This window comes from Elaeis guineensis, chromosome 12 (genome assembly GCF_000442705.2).
Source record: "Elaeis guineensis isolate ETL-2024a chromosome 12, EG11, whole genome shotgun sequence".
Taxonomy (NCBI): Eukaryota; Viridiplantae; Streptophyta; class Magnoliopsida; order Arecales; family Arecaceae; genus Elaeis; species Elaeis guineensis.
Window position 1 is genome coordinate 18,974,939 of NC_026004.2, and position 8,311 is coordinate 18,983,249.

Below are 8,311 nucleotides of genomic sequence, written 5' to 3' on the forward strand. Positions count from 1 at the left end.
CCACAAATATTGGTAAGACATTATGAAGACTTACATAAACATACATTATATAGCTGCTGCTACTTCCCTAAGCCGCTTGTTCTTGTTGTTGCTCCTTGCGCTCATCTCTTTCGATCTGTTTTCATTGTTTGGTTTGTCTTTTGTTTTTACCTTATTTCACTGTTTTAGTGTTGTGCTTTGCTGGGGAAGTGAGAAGAGAATGGAAATATGATAAGTCAATGATAATCTAATCACTTTTGAGGATGAATCAGAGGCATATCTGCATTTGTTTGCCCTGGAAGAACTCCTTCATTCTGAATTTTGAAAAGAATGTGACTGTTTTTTTCTTTTGAAAATTCAAAGAAGTCTTTTTGTTATACACATGTAACTATTTTAAAGGTCAGTACTGCTTACATGATGCTTTTATGTATTTATTTTTGGACGTTAATTATTCTTGGATTTTTTAGATTTTGTAATCTTTATGGAAAAAGGTTTGGATAACACATAAGTTATGATATATATGATGCTTATGCATCTCAATTATGTCTTCAATTTTTCCACTGCACCTAATCATTTTAAATTCATTTTTAGCAATCATGAGTCTCCTTAATTTTTAGAATGGTTAAATACAAGAAGGGAATGATTGACTTGAAAGATTCTCTTGGACCAGGTTTTTTTCTTTTTTTTTTTTTTTCAGTTAAGAAAAGAGCAGGCAAAAGCCTCATTGCCTCCTTTTTTTTTTTGAATTGTTCTCATTGCCTTTGTTCAGTAAATTAAAGTGAAGATTACAGAAGAGAACTGGAGGGGGAAGAAGAAAGATGAAGGTGGAAGAAATTACAAAAGTTATTGGAAGATAATATTTCTGTGTTTTAGAGCCACAAGACCAGTCCATTCATTCAAAACAGAAATTGAATGGATAATCTCTAGCACATATATTCTAAATAGTGTCCCAACTAATTCGTTCATCTTTTTCTTGATAATTTGTTGTCTCCAAGTTGTCCACAGGCTAAAACCTTGCATGGTAAATTGGGTAGGTTGAGTCAACATTAAAACTGTTTACAGATGCTGGCTGAGAAAGGACAATTAAGGAATAAATGATCCAAATATGCTTCATGATTTTTGCAAAGCACACAGATGTAAGGACCAAATATTTTTTGTTTCAGAGTTTATCAACTGTATGGAGTTCTTTACAGGATAACACAATTTTTAACCTTTCAGGTAGATATGTTTTCCAAGAAAATGATGCAACAGGAGATAAGTTGCCACCATTTATCAAAATAGTATATGTGTCCTTGACTGTTGAAAATTCCATGCTTTTTCCATCTACAAAAATTTCCATCAGTATTTAGTATTGGATGGAAGTATTGCGCAGCATATTAAATGGTCCTGTTGATTCATGTTCAAATGTAACTGAGTTGCTGTTAAAAGAATCTTTGAACCCGAGGTCTCAAGAAAATTTTATGATATCTATCAGAGTTTGAAGTGTTTTGTCACGTCCTAAATCTGAGACATAATACGGCCATGCTACTGAGAGATGGGGCTCATGATAATACGAAGTCAATCAATCATAATCAGCTAAAATCCATCAAATAAAAAATTTGATTCCATTATTCATTAAACAATTAAACTAATATTGGTTCGGAGCATCTAAATCTAAAAGTAAGTACCAACCCAAACCTCATTGTTCGTAAATAAAAAACTACAAATCCATGATCATAAAATAAATTAAACTTTTGCTACCAAATTTTCAAGCTTACTATGCAGATCTCCAAGTTTAAATCCTTTATCGATCCTAATCATTTTTCTCTGTAAAAAAAAAAAATAAAAAGAATATGAGCTACACTAGTCCAGTAAATAGAACTAGTGTTTCTTTATTGGATCAAGCATAAATTTTTTTATAATAATATAATATGTAAAAAGTAACAAATATTACAAAAATATAACAGATATTATAAAAATAAATATTTCATAAAGCATATAATAAAATAAGTTATAAGTTAAATCATGCTTGCATAAATCATGATTATTTCATAAATATGAATCATAAATTATTCTTGTCAGATATTCGTATCATATTTCAAAATATTGCTCACAGATATTTGTGCTAAGGTCACTATTATACCCATGACAGGGCTATATTTCTTAATCGATAGAGTTCTTATTTCATATGCCAACTTTATACTCGTTAGCGGGGTCATATTTTGTGTGGATGCTAGCTCTAGATGTCGATCTTTCTGAAGAGATTTGTCCATAGCTATCTGAGAACCTTTAAAATCTTTATATATTTTTTTTAAAACATACATATACATGATAAAAAAATAATAAAATTCATGCTTCGTAATCATATGATTTTCATAAAATACATTCATAGAATCAATGCTTATAATAAAATATACTTTTTCATATCACATATACTGATCCTTATTTTATGAAAAATATGATTTCGTCAACAAAAAGACATATGCATGAAAATTTAAAAATAAATTAGGAGCGTAAGATCTACTTACTTCGTTCGTCTTAGATCTTTCGACTTCGTTAGAAGAATCAGTTAATTCTATTTAAAATATCAAATCATCATCAATTTTTATTCGATGAATATAATAAGGTTAAATCATAAGGAAAGAGGATTATTGACCAGACGCATCGAACCATCTAGACACCAGAGCAATTCATGATCTCCGAGCTGAGGATCAGATTTAAGTGACTTGATCAAAGAATCATGAAGCACAGATCGGATCAAGACCAATCAATAGGGTTCATTAATAATGGATTTGAAAGATACTTGATATGGTCAAATGAGGTTGACATACAGTACGGATATCAAAGTGGCTTTGGATCATTTTATTGGAGTCAACATGAGTCCCTAGAAGATGAAGGAATGACTTAGTATAGGATTCATAGATCTTCTTAAAGAGAGTAAGTCGGTCATGAGAGAGAAAATAGAGAGAGAAAGTGAAGAGAGAATTTTTGTATTCTTCAGAAGAGACAATCATGATTGAAATCATTAGAGATCATATCAAGGTGACTCAATATGGATTAACTATGATCAAATACTATAAATTTTGAATAAGGACCGGACTGGGATCCAACCTACTGCATGAATTTTGAAGCAATTTTAAATTATTTTATTTTCATCTCAAGTTTGTTTTAGAATCCGTGATGCAGTTAGAGAGAGAAAGAGAGAGAGTAGAAAGATCTAGAGAGAGAAAAAGAGAGAGAAAATCTTTTTCTCTCTCTTCTTTTTTCTTTTCCTTTCCTTTTCTTCTTCTTCTTTCGTTTCTTTTCTTCTTTCTTTTCCTGACCGAATAGAGGGACATCAGGGGCGGCTTGGTGGCTCATGCGTCGATGATGTGGTGGCACGATCGGAGGTCCGACAGTGGCGGCCGACGATGGTGGGGCAAGAGATGGCCGGTGACAAGGGCTAAATGGTGGGATTCACAGGCATATCTTGAAAAACAGAGAATGCACCCCCATTTCTTTGATTCTCCTAATCATCGGTCGATCATCGATGGCTAAACCTCCAGAAAAGGAAGCTAGGGAGGTGGAGGTCATGATCCAGAGGTGCGGCACCATGGACGGTGGAACTGGTAGTCGGAAAAGGGAGGGATGTAACACCCCGGCCCATTTGGGCCCAGAATCAGCCCACATCCCATACAAAAAAAAAAAAAACAGGGGAGGCAACAAAGAAGAGTCCCGCTGGGAGTCTTCTTCTGCTCAAATACATCAAAAGAGAAGCTGAATCCGAGGGGGATTCGACCTCCCCTCCACCCTATAAAAACCCCCTCTCCTTTCCTCTAAGGTTGGCCATGACGAGCATCGGATTTTTCCTTTTATTTTTCTCAAATTTTTTCGTTGAAGCCGTGGATGTCATCATTGTGTTCATCTCAAATACTCATCGGAGACCTCATCGGAGTCGAAAGTAAGCCCTTCTCCTCTTTTCCCTTTTCCTTCCCCACCTTTCCATGGCTTCGTGCACCCTCGCCGACCGTCAGGATCATCAAAAAATCCACAAAATATCATGATCCTGTTTTGCTCTGTTCGAACGAGCCACCTTCCTCTCTTTTCCGACCACCGGCATCACTATTTGTGGCATCTCACCCCTAGGATAGGACCCTCATCCCTCTATCTCTCTTCCCTGAAGGTCTTGACGGTCGGTGACCGGCCAACGATCGAAAATCATGAAGAAAGGGCACGGATCCCCTATTTTTTGAAAAATAAAAAAAAACTTTGCCGACTGAACCTCGCTGCCGGCTGGCCTTGCTCTGTTGTTGTCGTCCGGCCTTGCTCTGTTGCTGTCGACCAAACACCACCCACCTCGTCGGAGCCCGGGTCACTGGGGGGGGACCTCATCGGTCTTCCCCTATTTCGGCCCAAGAGAGGGCCATGGGAAGAAGGAAAAGAAAAAAAAAGAAAAAGAAGGAAAAGAAAAAAAAAGGAAAAGAAAAGAAAAGAAAAAGAAAAAGAGAAAGAGAAAAAGAAAAAGAGAAAAAAAAGAGAGAATTTTCTCTCTCTCCTCTCCCTCCTTTTTCTCTCTTTCCTCTCTCCTCTACATTCTCTCTCTACATTTTCTCTCTCTAGATTCTCTCTCAGATCTCTCTCTTTATGGATTTTATTTCTCTAGTATCTTTCTCTCTTTGATTTCATCATAGATCTTAGGATAAAATTGATATAAAAATATGATGACCTGAGATTGCTCCGAAATTCATGCAGTAGATTAGATTCTGATCCGATCTTTATTCGAAATTGATAACATCAATCATGGTTAATCCATATTGAGTCACCCTGATATGATCTTTGATAATCTCGATCATGATTGTCTCGTCTGAAAGGATACAAAATTTTCTCTCTCTATTTTCTCTCTCTACTTTCTCTCTCTAGAATTTTCTCTCTCTTCATGGATTTTCTTTCTCTAGAAGTCTTATGAATCAGTGGAGGATCTAGATACTTAGACAAATCCTAATTTTGGTTAATCCTAAGAGAAATCCTAGATTTATGTTATTAGGATTGATTATCGGTAATTTTTTTCATATATGATTTTTGTTGGGTATAAAATACCCACAGCCGAAGTCCTCAGCAGAATCGGCTCCAGGAGGTCCGCCCGGACTCCTACGAGAGTCGGGCTTCGCCCTCGACTCCAACGGCTGCAGACAGACTTCGTCCGGACTCCTACGGGAGCCGAACTCCGTCAACAACTTCAACCGCAAGTAGACTCCGCCCGGACTCATACGGGAGCTGGGCTCCGTCCTCAACGATGACTGCTGGTAAGCCTTGTCCGGACTCCTACGGGAGCCGGACTTCGCCTTTAACTTTAATTGCAGGAAGACTCCGCCCGAACTCCTACGGGAGCCGGGCTTCGTCCTCAACTCCAACGGCTGCAGACAGTCTTCGTCCGGACTCTTACGGGAGCCGAACTCCGTCAACAACTTCAACCGCAAGTAGACTCCACCCGGACTCCTACGGGAGCCGGGCTCAATCCTTAACGATGACTGCTGGTAAGCCTTGTCCGGACTCCTACGGGAGCCGGACTTCGCCTTTAACTTTAATTGCAGGAAGACTCCGCCCGGACTCCTACGGGAGCCGGGCTTCATCCTCAACTCCAACGGCTGCAGACAGTCTTCGTCCGGACTCCTACGGGAGCCGGACTCCATCGACAATTCCCACCGCAAGCAGACTCCGCCCGGACTCCTACGGGAGTCGGGCTCCGTCCTCAACATCAGCTACCGGTAAGCCTTGTCCGAACTCCTACGGGAGCCAGACTTCGCCTTTAACTTTGATTGCAGGAAGACTCCACCCGGACTCCTACGGGAGCCGGGCTTCGTCCTCGACTCCAACGGCTGCAAGCAGACTTCGTCCGGACCCCTACGGTGGCCGGACTCCGACCGCTGCCGAACTTCAACCGACGGATCTGCACCCCCTGGCAGGCCACAATAACGGCCACGATCCTGCTCCACTTCCTGTGGTGGATTCCGTGCAGCTCCATCACCCCCTGGCAGGCCACAATAACAACCATGATCCTGCTCCACTTCCTGTGGCGGATTTCGCACAGCTCCATCACTTCCTGACGGGCCGCAGTAACGGTCGCAGCTCTGCTCCACTTCCTACAACGGATTTCGTGCAGCTCCACTACTCCATGGCAGGCCGCAATAACGGCTACGATCCTGCTCCACTTCCTACGATGGATACCGGACGATTCTCCTATCCGCTGGCAAGTCGCGACAACGGACGCTGCTCCACTCCTCGCGACTGATTCCACGTGGCGAGCTACGGCGATAGCCACGATTCTGCTCCACTACCCTTCGCAATAAATTCCCTCTGACTATGGGCGGCCCACTACCAGACGGTTACAAACGTCGCCATCAATCCGTTACCTCCTCCGCCTATAAAAAGGGGGGACCCAGATACGTTATTCTCTAAGCTCATTTCTTATCTCAAAACTCTGCTAAATTCTCCGTTCGAGCACTCCATTCTTGTTGAGGCAGAGAACTGACTTGAGCGTCGGAGGATCTTGCCGGAGCAACTCCACCTCCGATTTAGACTTCCTTTGCAGGTCCCGGCGGCGACCGCGACTTCCCCGACTCCAGCTTCTCCGGCGCAAGCAGATTTTTGCACCAACAGGATTGGCGCTAGAGGAAGGGCGTGTGTCTTCGCAATACCCTTGTTCTTAAAGGAGCGCTCAACGGATCCACTTCTGGCCATCTTTTCCGGCACCCACTCCTCCTTCCCTCATCTGATGCCTTCTCACGAGGCCTTTGCACAACTACCTCCGGCTATGGTCGCCGATGGGGAGTGGCTAGATGATCGACCTCTGCCGGATTCCGTCAATGCCATCTCGGGGGAATCCCTGCGGAAGGCAACCAACATACCAGCTGCATCCCCCAAGCGGCAAAAAGTTGAAGAACCCATAACCTTTACCGAAGAAGACACCCAGGGAGTCCAATTCCCTCATAATGATGCGGTCGTAGTTTCCTTGAATATAGCAAATTACGATGTCCGTCGCATTCTCATCGACAACGAAAGTTCGGCCGACATCTTGTTCTACGATGCCTTTTCAAGGATGTCCGCTCTTGGCGGTCATCTGAGACCGATTTGCTCCCCCTTGATAGGGTTTACCGGTGACGCCGTTCCGACGGAGGGAATGATAGCTTTGACTGTGGCCGCGGGTCAGTATCCAAAGCAGTCCAGGGCTCTGGTGAATTTCTTGGTGGTAAAGGTGCCATCCGCCTACAATGCAATCCTTGGCCAACCTGGCCTCAATGCTCTCAGAGCTGTCGTTTCAACCTACCATTTGAAATTGAAGTTCCCCACCAACCAGGGGATCGGAGAGGTCCGGGGAGACCAAGCCCTGGCCAGACATTGCTACAACATCGCCTTGCAAAGAAGCGACCGGGCTGACCCCTATCCCGTCGATGGATTGGATGCTCGCGACGACCTCACCGAAGAAAGGGGCGGCCCAATCGAAGATCTGGTACCAGTTCCCCTGAATGATGGGAACATGGAGCATGTGGTGTTAATTGGCTCCAACCTGGGGGAGGAGGTGCGGACGCGTCTTATTGATTTCCTCCGAAGGAATGCAGACATTTTCGCTTGGGTTCCGGCAGATATGCCGGGGATTGACACGGAAGTCATGGAGCATCATCTGGCACTCGATCCGAAGCATCGATCGACAAAAGAAAAAATCCGGAGTCATGCCCCGGAGGGGCAGAAGGCGATAGCCGAGGAAGTGGATAAGCTTCTCAAGGCCGGATTCATTAAGGAAGTCAATTATCCTGATTGGATTTTCAATGTTGTTTTGGTCAAGAAAGCAAACGGCAAGTGGAGGATGTGTATAGACTTCAAAAAGCTGAATAAGGCTTGTCCAAAGGACAGCTACCCCCTTCCCAGAATCGACCAACTGGTGGACGCAACCTCAGGCCATGAGCTCCTCACTTTTATGGACGCGTTCTCCGGCTATAATCAAATTAGAATGGCATCGAAAGATGAAGAAAAGATAGCTTTCATCACCAATCGCGGCCTTTACTGCTACAGGGTCATGCCATTCGGTCTCAAGAATGCGGGCGTAACCTACCAACGGCTGGTGAACAAAATCTTCAAAGAGCAGATCGGTCGAAACATGGAAGTCTACGTGGACGATATGTTTGTAAAAAGCAAGTCTTCCAGAAATCATGTCGCCGACCTCGAGGAAATCTTTGGCGCTCTTCGAAAGTACAGAATGAAGCTGAACCCAACTAAATGCGCTTTTGGGGTAACCTCAGGAAAGTTCCTGGGCTTCATGGTATCAGGGTGCGAGATTGAGGCCAACCTAGAGAAAATTTGCGCTATCCAAGAGATGACC